We start from the raw sequence: 12,923 nt of genomic DNA on the forward strand, positions 1-12,923 counted from the left end.
GATGAACATGCAAATAAATGTATTGTGCTAAATGAAAGAATCCAGAGTCAAAAGGCCAAATGCTGTAGAATTCCATTTATATGATATTCTAGAAAGGACAAACCATAGGGAAAGACAGCAGATCGTTAGTCTCCAGGGGTTAAGGATGGGGGAAGAGTTGACTACAAAGAGCAGCGGAAGGGAGTTCTGGGAGCTGGAACTGTTCTGTATATTGAATGTGGTAGTTGCACAGCTCTATGCATTTGTCAAAACAGTTGTAACAAGAGAAAAACAAATACATCATTTCTCACCCACCAGATTGGCAAACCTTTAAAAATCTGACAATGCCAATCTGACAATTCCCAGGGCAAGGATGACTCATACACTGTTGGCGGGAATGAAAATTGTTAAAACTTCAGAGGATGATTTGGCTGCAGCTCGTCAAGTTGCAGATGCACATCAGCCTTTGGCCCAGCAATCCACTCACAGGCAGGTGTCCATTCTAGGGAGTCTACATGTGTGCTCAAGGAGACACACACAAGGATAGTCATTAGACGTGGTAGGAGAATGAATTAATTGTAGTTAGTAGTTATTTTAAAAAGAAAGGAAAAAATGCATATGGGAAAGAATCAACCCTGCTGGCTACATATATGATCTGAGAAGGCAACTCATTAGTTTATCTCCTTAATAGTAGGTATACAGCACAGAGAGCACTGTACTAGGAATCTGGAGACAAGCATCCGAGCATTTACTTCCAACTCTGCCACTAAGTAGCAGTCAGACTATGGATGACTTAACTCGAGAAACCTCACTTTCCATTTCCTGGAAAATGAAGAGTTTAGGCTCTACAACCACTGAAATTATTTCCATCTCCACGATTCTATGATTCAATAAGCCAACTATCAAAAATTATATTCCAAAGTACCTATGTTGAGAAACTGTTTTTCCCAGACACCCTGAAATCAGAAACTATCAGAGAAATAGGACTTCTTAATATGTTGATACATAAAATGGTCCAAATTTCTTGGTATGTCTATGACCAGCTTTTTAATCAAGATCGTAACTCAGAAAGAGCATATAAGCAGCTAAACCCACCATATTGACTCAGGTCACCCTCAGGTAAAACTAATATATCCTCTCCCATTTTAACATTCCAAAACAAGTTCCCCATACTAATGAGTCCATCTTGTCAAGTTCAGGTCTGTCTAGCCAAAAGTCATTCATGTATATGATAAGATTTACTTGATTTTTTAACAAAGATAAAATGATGAATGGCTTTTTGTATTTTGCCTGTTTCATCTATAAAGCTCTTACATTACAATTTAATAGCTTCAGCCTGCTACAGTAATTTAAAGAGCCTTTTGAAACTTGTAATATGCCACGTCCAACATGATCTAGTAAAAAAATCAGTAGTTCAGAATCCAAAAAAGCTTAGTTAAAAATTTCAGTACCACCAATACTTACACTTCAAAGACACCAATAACCAACAAGTCATTTGTTCCTACTGCAGAATTTAATAGGTTATTAACTTCTGTAATCATCCAAAAGCATAATTAGGATGCTATCATTAAAATGTATTTTTTTAATCAGAAATATTAAAACTAATGATTAAACTATTAAACTAAATGATGAACTAAATATTAAAACTAATGGCAACTAACGATCTGTTGTCTTTCTTTATGGTTTATCTTTTCTAGAGTATCACATAAATGAAATCCTACCGTATTTGGCCTTTGGACCTTTCACCTGGTCAGTCAAATCAAAATTTCAAAATTCTTGTTCTATGGGCTTTCCTAATCTAAATTCTTATGATTCTAAATGAGTACGGAGACAAAACACACACTACATACTACTTGTAAAAACCTCCTCCTAATCCGATTTTAATTTTAGCACCAACTGCCAAGAAAAACCTTTCCATTGAAACCTAAATTCCATACACATTATGTCAATCAGCAATTGATCAGTCATGAATCTATCTTAACCAAAGGTGAGTTATTATTAGGAAGTTACATAATTTTCACCAAAGATTGTTTAAAGCTCCTTTCATTAAATGCAGTTTACAACAATTCACAGGCTTCAAAGTTCGCCTTGCAAATATAGAGTCAATTATCAGAAACCATTAATGCGATTAGGTTTTTCTATAAAGGTGGTCCCAAGGAAGTAGGAGCGCTTATTTGTTTAAAGAACGCAATGAGGAACCCAATAGCCTGAGCGGAGTCAGGCAGAGCAGCGCTGACCACAGTCCATCTTCTGAAGGAAAGTGTTCACTGGGGGATGTCGCGACCTGGCCTAGACAGGGTCCTGGGGGAGCGCGAACTCAAGGGCGCACACAGAGGGCAGGCGACTCCCTGCCGCCCCCTGCACCTCCGCTGGGTGGGCAGGAGGCCCTGCCGAGGTGGGGCCCCGCCAAGGCAGAGGGACCAGCCGATCAGGCGGCGCTCCTTTGCTCCTCCAAGGGACAGAGGTTTGGCTCCCCCGCCTGAGGCAGCCCGCCAGCAGCCCCGTCCCCATCCGCTGCCCCCAACACTGCGATCCCGCCATCAGCGGCGGAGATCTCCTCGCGGAGCCCGCCGCCCACCGCCCACCGCCTACCTCGGCGCCGCCTCCTGCCCAGCGCTCCTCCACACTGCAGAAAGGAGAGCTCCCCAGCGCTGAAAATCCTGGAGGAAGGATCCAGAAACCGACCATCCCCCCACACAAACCGGCGCAGCCGCCACCTCCGCACCAGGGACCCTGCCTCCGGTGCACGCGTCACGCAGCTCTCCAGCTCGCTGGCCCCTCTGCCGCTCTGAGGGCTGGTCCTGCGCATGCGCGGGCCTCCGAGGCTACAATGGGAACCGCTGAGGGGGGCACCGGCTGGGCATGGGGGGGGTGACCGAGGTGTCCATGGGACGAGAGCAAGAGCTGGTTGTCGCTCTGCAGCCCTTGACTCTGCTGTCCCTGGATGACCGTCAGCTCCTGGAGAAGATCTGCCTTCTCTTGAGGCGGCTTCTCCTGTCCTGAGAAGTGCGTCACACGATCTAACATTTGTTTAAAAATGAATAATGACATCCTTAACACCCAAAGTGTGTCGTGTCCCCAGAAGAATTCTCTGCTTCCCCAGAAGACTAGACAGCGAGCACCTGGGACCAAGTTCTGACCCAGGAAGGAAAGACGCTGAGTGCGAAGCCATCTCCCCTCCGCCAACTCCTCACCCTGATCTGTGGCCTTGATGGGGCAACAGCGCTGGGGACTTGTGCAGGTGACAGTGCTCAAGTGTTTGCCCACGGTATTACATTTCTTATGGTTTAGTGGTTAAAAGAGGAGGCGAGCTGTCAGTTTTTTAGACAATTTCACTTGCAGAAATGTCTTTGGACAAAGAAGTTTGTTTTCTTCTGATTTTTATAATCAATAACAATAATTAAAATAGTTATTTTCTTAATCTCATTGGCATGCTAAAACAAACAAGTCACTTGGTTTTCACCAAATTGGCCACGTTTTCATTAAAACTTTGGAAGTATTGCTGTTTGAGGTAAAGAAAGTGTCGGGGAAGAGGGAGAATCTCCCTCTGCCCTTTTCCTTAAGGTTCTTATGGCTGGCCAAATAATTAACAAGACAGGTTAGCAGGAGAAAATAATACTAAGTTTAATAACATGTATACATGGGAGAAAACAGGGACACTGCATTTCTCAACACAATAGCAGAAATTCTCATCTTAAATACCATGTTCAGCCAACGACAAAGGAGGATGTTGGGGGTGGGGGGAGTCAGTTACAGGAGATTACCGCTAAAGCACAGTAAACAAGAGTAAGGTTATTATGCAGATTTAAGGCCTCACCTTTCACATTGATAAGCCTCTAGAAATGAGGCCATCCCCCCATCTTCCCAAAATAGAGAGGGCGATACCTTTACAAATGGAGATTTCCCTTATAAATGTAAATGATTGTCTGGCAACTCCTCCCAGGACCATCCAGAGAATGTGGCCAGAGAGACAGAACTTCTGATAAGATGGGATTGTTTGTGCCTTTTCTATTGTAACATTTATCCTACATTATCTTTACAGCCTTCATGATAGATCTGTTCCAGGAAGGAGCTACCATGTCAAATTCTTTAAGCAGTTAGTGGGGGAGGACAAACGTCCCTCAGAGAAAACAATCAAGGTAAAGAGATATATTTTAGGATGGTGTCGGGGGAAGAGGGAGAATCTCCCTCTGCCCTTTCCCTTAAGATTCTTCTGGATGGCCAATCAACAAGACAGGTTAGCAGGAGAAAATAATACCAAGTTTAATAACATGTATACATGGGAGAAGCTCAGAAATGAGCAACTCGTCCCTCTGTCTAAGCTGCTTTCTTAAGTATTGCAGCTAAAGGCGAAGGAACGTGTTGGGGGTGGGTAGTGGCCTGGGACTTCAGAGGGCAGAAGGACAATTCTTTTCAGGGTCATCTATTGATAATTTGGTCAGGGAGAGATAGAGTTTTTTGATAAAAGGGGCTTGGTGCCCCTCCCATTGCAACATCTATTTTACATTATCTTTATAGCCATCATGATAGAAGATGTGTTCCAGGAATGAGCCACCATGCCAAATTCTCTAGGCAGTTAGTGGGGGAGGTCAAATATCCTTATTGTCTTCAGCTCGAAATAATCCACATACCAGAGTGGTGCTTCCTGGGGCAGCTTGCCCTGAGCACCATCAATGGTCAAATCTTGATCTCCCACAAAAGCATCTGGGAAGAACAATTACCCTTAGTTGATATCTTCCCAGATAAATGTACAAACACATAGCTATGAGCCGTTTTGACGGGCCTGGCAAATCCAGTTTGAGTTCTAGAATGGATCATCCAAAGTAAGGTTAAATTAGTAATTTTCTGAGGAGTTTGCAAGTAAATGTTCAAGTTGCCTTCATCAACTAGGTCTGGTGATTTAAATGAAGTTTGAGTTTAATGATAAAAGTTTTCAAGAGACTGAGAAATATTAAGTATATGTACTTAAAAACGTGTAAATTAAAGTACAGCCTGCCATTATCCTCTTTAAAACAGAGTCACAGTAACACTATTGTCAAGGTATGACAAGGAGTAGAAATGTTTTATAGAGTCAATTCTTCACTTCTAAAGGACCTAATGTGACATTCTAGAAATCTCCATAGTCTTTCAGTCATCTACATTTAAATTGCTCAATTTATATTTTAAAGACTAATGAATCTGAGGGCAAAATATTCAAGGTCATTGTTTAATTGTTTTTCATTGTTGCAAAGTACAAGGGTATAAAGTGTGGCTGAAATCCATGGTCTTGGAGAAGAAAAATATACAGAACTTATTTATCACTCTCGCAGTGTGTCCTGACTTAATCCTACAAATGTCCCAAGAATAAAGCCTCAGTGAACTCCATTCTGTTCTTAGATATGACAGCTTTCATTCATAATGAATATTCTCAAATTAGGCTCCAGCTAGTAATTATGTTCCTGATGCAAATAGGCAATAAAAAAGAATCCATGCTTGATTAAATTGGGCTCAAGAGGACTACTTAGAACCAAAATTTGTTCTTTGCTTTGTTTTTCTTTATCGATTTCTTTCTTTCTCCTCAGTGGATTTGGCAGATAAATGACACAGAAAGCTGAGAGACTGGAGGGCAGGGTCTTGAAGAATATGGGGTTTCCTCATCTTCAAGATCTTTTTTATCTTTCAAATTCTATGATTTTTGCTATTTATATAGGGATTCATTTTTTTCATTATTTGTAATAGTGATCATAATAGTGAGACTAACAAAACTTAGCACCTGTGGAACATTTTTCATTGTAAAAATTTACGTTATTCTGACAACTGTTAATATTTTAAAAAGCCATTAACAGCTAATCTGATGCTCAGAGGATTTTTAGGGTAGTGAGACTGTTCTGTATGTAATATTGCTTACATGTCACTATATGTGTGTCAAAACCCATGGAACTGTACAACACAAAGAGTGACACTCAAACTAGGGACTGTAGTTCATAACAACGTATCAATATTGTTCATTCATTATAACAAATGTATCACACTAATGCAAAGTGTTAATAATAGGGGACATGGGGCTTGGGAGAGAGGAGAGGGGCAGTGCAGTGGGTGTATGGAACGCTATGTACTCTCTGTTCAATTATCTGTAAATCTAAAACTGTACTTTTAAGAATCAACTTTTTAAAAGTTTTTTTGAAAGGCACTGAAAGGTAATTTAACACTGTAGGGCATCTATTTTGTGCAGAAGGGCAAGGAAAGAAGAAGCTGAAATGATTTAAACAGTTCACCTTGTGAGAATTTGAATTGCGGTGTGTTTCTGAAGCCTTAGACAAGGGCAGGACATAGAATTTGAGACATGGATGAAATAAAGGAGAAGGAAGACATCAGAGTGATCAGACCTGATCAATTAAATTTAGGACAAATTACTAAATTGGATGGATTTGTTTTTATTTTCTTTGCTTTTTAGAAACCTTACACCTTTCTATGAAAGCCACATGTGCACAGTATCAACACGTGTGTTTCCTACCGAGTGGCACCTGCTTCTCTCCCTCTGCATCTTCTATTCCTTCCCCCTCCTCTCACTACCTCTGACTGATGGTCGCTGTTTCTATCTCCTTTCCTTACTCTCCCTCTCTCCTGTTTTGTTTTATTTTCTTTATCTTTGTGCTTCTTTCTTCTCTAACTCATCAGACTAACCATAACCTTCCTGGTCATTGTTTAGTTCCACTGAAGGAACTCAGTGGTTTCCATCAGGAAATGATAGATCAGTGTTCTGGGAAAAATTTCTCTATTTCAGCTACTTCTCCACCCTCAATCTGAAGCAGGAAAATTTCTTGAATGTTGAACCAATCTTTTATGTTTTTTCTTTTTTGAACCCAAATTTCAGAGCTCCTGGTCATATTGGAAAAATTCCTGAAGAAGGCTGCCTGGAGTTTGAGGTGATAGTTCTTCCTATGGCCATAAAGGAGAATCCTCATTTTGTCCATGGGGCCTCAGGAGAAGCCCTCGTGAGAGAGGAATCCTTGCTAACCCTATGTTGTACCTAGGACTGGCTTCTCCTAAGACAGTGGTTCTCGAACTCCAGTGTGCATTAGAACTGTGTGGAGGTCCCCTACAGCACAAAACGCTGAGCTCATCCTAGAGTTTGTGATCCAGTAGGATGGGGGGGCCCGATAATTTACGTCTCTGATCATTTCCCAGGTGATGCTGCTGACCAGCCACACATCGAGAACCACCGTCTTTGAAACCCTAGGTTTCAAAGGATGCTTTGCTTGAGCAGACAGCCAAAAGTATAAAAATCTTAATCAAGATTCACCAACAAATTAAATGTGTTGGCACTTGGATCCAGAGGCTCCTGAATTTTCAGGGGCTAAAGCAAACATTACTCTGAGTTCAAGGTTTGTGACTCTCCTAAGGGTCACTCAATTCCTTTGCTTGCTTCCCTCCACCCCTACCTGGCTAGGAAAGAACATTAAAAAAAAGCCAGCTTTGATTACTTAATCCTCAGTCAATTAAGACATTTTTGAGTAAGACTTTTTTGACAGAATAGCCAACTTTCTTTTATCTACACTATTGGAAACGAATTATTAGTGATAACAATGGTTATTTACTGAGGTCCTAATATGTCTCAAGCCCTTTACATACTTCTGTTGCTCTGCTTCTCAGAAGCCTACGGCATCCCAGGTGTGTTTACTGTTTCCCCACCACTCCTCTAAGGAAATCCCCAGAGCACACTCATATTTGACTTCACCATGCCTTCTCTCATTTAATTTAACAGTAGATTAAAATTACAGAAGAAACTTGAAGGGGTCTTGAGCCCCAGCAGGAGAAGGTCTAAAGTCTATCCAGGACAAATGGCTTAATGTTTGTTTCTGAGAAGTTTCCAGGGACAAAGACTCCACAACCTTCAGAAACCAGTTCTGTTGATTATTAATATCTCTAATCAATGATATACATTAATTAATTGGTTTTTAATTGATTGGTTGATTGTCTGCTATATTACTTTGCCATATAACAAAATTTTTCTTTGTGTTTAGTTAAATAATTGTCACTTTATATCCACTTTTTAAATTTAGCCTTCTATGGACTTCTTCGTACATTAAAGATGGTAATTGTCACCTATTAGCATTTTCCTCTTCAGTTTAGATAACCTCAGTTTCTTTAGTGCATTAAAAATATTTAATAAGTGTTGTGCTTTTTTTCTCCAGTTCTTCTCTAGGTTCACTTTATTGGGTAGTATAGTGGAAAGATGACTTCAGAGGTCCTGTGTGGTAAAGAATCATCTTTGTACTGTATTCAATGTGAATAAAATCTAATTTAGTTTAGTGTTCAGTCTAATCTAGAATCTGAACCTTTCCTTCCTCCCTCCCTCTATTGTCTGGAATAGTTAATAATCCCAGACCTAGATTTTTGCTTGTGGAAAGTGTTTGTTGTTTTTGTTGGTTAGTTGGCTTGACGTTTTAACAATTCAATTTATTTAGTAGCTGTGTGAGTTTTCCTATGTTATGTTATTTTTTTGTGTCAGTTTCAGTATGTTGGTTTTTTGTAAAGTGAATTTTGACCTTTGTTGTCTAATTCGTAGTGCTAAGTATTTCACAAAATGGTGTATCTCGTTAAGATCTAAGCACTCTGTAGGGAATACTTCTTATTTGATTTCTGATACTGGTCATTTGTCTTTCATTTCTTTTTCTTTTCCTTAATCAGATTTGCTAGTGGTTTATTAACTTTATTTACACTTAAAAAAAAAACTTTTAGCCTGATTTGCTTCTTTAGTATTTTTCTATTTCATTGATTCTTATCTTTATTATTGTTTCCATTCTGTATTTTTTTCAGTGTGATTGTCTTTTAATTCTTGAGACAGAAGCTGAGATTATGGATTTCCTGTCTTTCTTCCATACTCATACATTCATTTAAGGCCAAACACCATTGCCTTCAAAGCACAGATGTAGCTGGTATCTCTTGTCTTCCCTAGTGTATTTCTAAACTCTGTGCTGCAAGCCATATCTGCCACATAGGGTCTCCAGCCCATGAGCCTGCAACCATGCCAGCCTTCATGTGTCTCCTTCCCTCTACCTGAAGCTCATATCTTCTGTCCAGTGTCACCATCTCATATAACTGTAGCTCAGTCTGCCCTTTTGTGTTGTCAACATTTTATCTCCCCTCAGTCCATATCACCTCTCAAAATTCTCCATTCTTTGTTCCTGTAGCCCATGCCAACCCGTATGAGTCTCCATCTGCTCTCTCTAAAACCCATGTCAGACAACTAATGTCATTCTCTCACATCCCTGCAGCACGTATCTTTCCTCGAGTGTCTCTATCTCCTGTGCACACATTTTATAGCAGACCTCACATGTCTCTCTCACTCCATGTGTCTGCATCCTTTTCCATCCCTGAGTGTGCCTGTCCGCTGTGCTTCAGCCCATGCCAGCTCGTGTTTGTCTACATTCTCTGTGCCTCCAGCCTATCTAGACAACCAGTGTTTTCATTTACTGTTCCTCTAGCCCCTGTCTGAACTCGTGTGTTTCCTTACCCTGTGCCTGTAGCCCATGTGTGCCTCAAGTGTCTTCACTCAGTGTCCCACGCTTGGGTGTCATTCACTTGTTAAAGGACATATTGGTTCCTTCTAGGTTTAGGCCACTGTGAATAAAGCTGCTTTTTAGATGTTCTTAGTGGTCTGTGTGTGAATGTATATTTTCACGGTAGTTGGAGAAATACACTGCTGCACAATTGGTGCACCATATAGTGACACTAAGCTTCATAAGAATTAGCAAGGTGTCTTCTGAAGAGGTTGTACTGTGCTTATTCCCATCAGCAGTGAATGAGATTTCCTATTGTCCCACATCCTCACCAGTAATTGCTATTGTCAGTTTTTGGTTTTTAGCTATTCTACCAGAAGTGTAGATTATCTCATTGGTGTTTTAATTTGCTTTTTCTTAATGCACAATGGATTTTATTTTCCAATAACTCCTTGTTGTTGAGCAATTTATATTTGCTTATTTCCCATGTAGATATATATTTTTGGTAACTTGTTTATTCATATTTTGGTCTTTTTATTTTAATTTGGGGAGTTTGTTTTCTTGTTGCAGGGTTTGACTGGTTCTTTGAATATTTTGCAGGCAAGTCTTTCTTCACATATGTGTTTTACAAATGTATTCTCCTAGTCAGGAGTTTGCCTTTCCACTCTGTGAATGCTGTCTTTCCCAGATTGGAAAGTTTAAATTTAACCAAGTCCACATGATCAATTGTTTTCTTCATGGATTGTGCTTTTTGTGTTGTATATGAAAACTAATCATCAAACTATAAATCATGTAGATTTTCTTCTAAGTTTCCCAGTATGATTTTTACAGTTTTGTGCCTTATATTTAAGTTGATGTGTGATTTTGAGTAAATTTATGTCTAAAGTGAAAGTGTGTGTATTTTTTTATTTATTTCCATAGGGTCGTCCTTTTGTATCATCATCACTGGTTGGTGATGACTAGAGACTAAAAGACTAAAGACTAAAATACTATTTTTTTTTATGTTGAAGTGCATTTATTCTCTTGACAATGGTCAAGTTGTCTGTATTTGCATAGGTCTATGTGTGGATTTTCCATGCTTTTTCATTTACCTCAGTCTATTCATCTTAAAATATCACAGTCTCTTGATTATTGTAGTATTGTAAAATATCACAGTCTCTTGACTTTGTAATTAATCTTGAAATTGAGAAGTGTGAGTTCATCAATTTGTTCTTCATCAGGATTGTCTAGACTACTCAAGGTTTCAAATGAGTTTGTCAGTATCTACAAAATATCTTGGTGAGATGTTTATTGGAATTGCACTGGATCTTTAGGTCAATTTAAGAAGAATTGACATCTTAATAATATTGTGCTTTTTGATCATGAGTAAGAAATATATCTCGATTTATTTTTTACTTTATTGCTTTTAAGAGTGTCTCATATTTTTTTCCACAGATATCTGTAAATATTTTATTGGATTTACACTTGAGGATTTCTTTGTGTATGTGTGTGTATTGTTAATGATATTGTTTCATATTCCAATTATTTGTTGGTATATAGACAATCAACTGAATTTTGTACACTGAATTTGAACTTCGCTTCATGATATCTCTATAAATTCCCATCTGGGCACAGAACACGGGGCTCCATTTCTGTTTAAACATCCCAAATCATGACATTGAATAATCTGAACACTGAATTTCAGCCATTCACCAGAACTGCCAAGGCACACAGCCACCACTAATACTGCAGTTACAAGCCTTTTCCAAGAGATGTGCCCTCGGATTCATTAAAGAACACCTGTTTTCCACTCGGCCTGGCAGTGGCAGTTTGGCAAGAAGACTGCAGAGCCCTTACAGGCTTATTCCTAGAGCTGATCCAAACTCTCCCTGTCTTCCATTGTTGAAACTGAGTCTGTGCAGAACCTCCCTCAGCTCTAGGTCTTAAGGCTGTCTCACACATAACTTCCATGACCCAATGCTGTTACAAGCCTGTTCCGAGTGGCATGCCCTCGGATTCACTACAGAACAACCTTTCTGTACTAGGCCTTCCAGTGGCAGTTTGGCAAGAAGACTGCAGAGCCCTTCGAGTCTTGTTCCCAGAGCCAAGCCAAACTATCCTTCTCTTCCACTCCTGAAACTGAGATGGTGCAGAACCTCCCTCAGCTCTACGTGTTAAGGCTCTCTCACACATCACCTCCAAAAACACAGTGTAGTGACAATCCTTTCCGAGAGGCTTGCCCTCGGATTCAATAAAGAGCACCCGTTCTCTACTCGGACTGCCGGTGGCAGTTTGGCAAGAAACTGCAGAGCCCTTAGAGGCTTGTTCCTAGAGCTGAGCCAAACTATCCCTGTCTTCCATTCCTGGAACTGAGTCAGTGCAGAACCTCCCTCAGCTCTATGTGTTAAAGCTCTCTCACATATAACTTCCAAGACACCCTGCAGTGACAAGCCTGTTCCAAGAGACGTGCCCTCTGATTCACTAAAGAACGCCCGTTTTCCATTCAGCCTGGCAGTGGCAGTTTGGCAAGAAGACTGCAGAGCAATTACAGGCTTGTTCCTAGAGCCAAGCCAAACTATCCCTGTCTTCCATTCCTAAAACTGAGACTGTGCTGAACCTCCCTCAGCTCTAGGAATTAAGGCTCTCTCACACATAACTTCCAAGACACACTGCAGTTACAAGCCTGTTCCGAAAGGCACTCCCTCGGATTCACTAAAGAAAGCCAGTACTCAAGTCCGCCTGCCAGTGGCAGTTTGGCAAGAAACTGCAGAGCCAGATTGTATGTATAACTGAGATCAAATGGTATTTGTCTTTCTCTGTCTCAGTTATTTCACTTAGCATAATGACCTCAAGGTCCATCCATGACATTACAAATGGCAAGATTTTTCTTTTTTATGGCTGAATAATATTCCATTATATATATATACCACATTTTCTTTCCTTTTTTGTGTGTGAGGAAGATCAGCCCTGAGCTAACATATGCCAATCCTCCTCCTTTTGCTGAGGAAAACTGGCCCTGGGCTAAAACCCATGCCCATCTTCCTCCACTTTATATGGGACTCTGCCACAATGTGGCTTGACAAGCGGTGCATCTGTGCGTGCCCAGGATCCAAACCCGTGGCTGCCACAGAGGAGCACTTACACTTAACCGCTGTGCCACCGGGCCGGCCCATACCACATTTTCTTTATCCTCTCATCTATTGATGGACATTTAGGTTGTTTCCATATCTTGGCTATTATAAATAATGCTGCAATGATCACAGGGGTGCATATATCTTTTCAAGTTAGTGTTTTCATTTACTTCGGATAAGTACACTGAAGTGTATCTATTTTTAATTTTTTCAGGAACCTCCACTGCCTTTTCCATAGTGGCTGCACCAATTTAAATTCCCATGAACAGCGCACAAGGGTTCCCTTTTCTTCACATCCTTGCCAACACTTATTATCTCTTGTCTCTTTGATGATCACCGTCCTTACAGGTGT

The 12,923-nt window shown here is 40.4% G+C and overlaps 1 protein-coding gene across 2 annotated transcripts in view; it reads right to left on the reverse strand.

The window, feature by feature from the left end:
- LOC101403991 (ral guanine nucleotide dissociation stimulator-like) overlaps positions 1-3,855 on the reverse strand; it is a 64,420-nt gene extending 60,565 nt beyond the window's left edge. For both annotated transcript variants that reach the window (XR_015551360.1, XR_015551359.1), the window contains exon 1: positions 2,572-3,855. The gene's annotated coding sequence lies outside the window, so the exon portion shown is untranslated. The remainder of the gene's footprint in view (positions 1-2,571) is intronic.
- Positions 3,856-12,923: the final 9,068 nt, after the last annotated feature.

This window comes from Ceratotherium simum, unplaced genomic scaffold, assembly GCF_057802395.1.
Source record: "Ceratotherium simum simum isolate JZ-2026a unplaced genomic scaffold, ASM5780239v1 HiC_scaffold_44, whole genome shotgun sequence".
Lineage (NCBI taxonomy): Eukaryota > Metazoa > Chordata > Mammalia > Perissodactyla > Rhinocerotidae > Ceratotherium > Ceratotherium simum.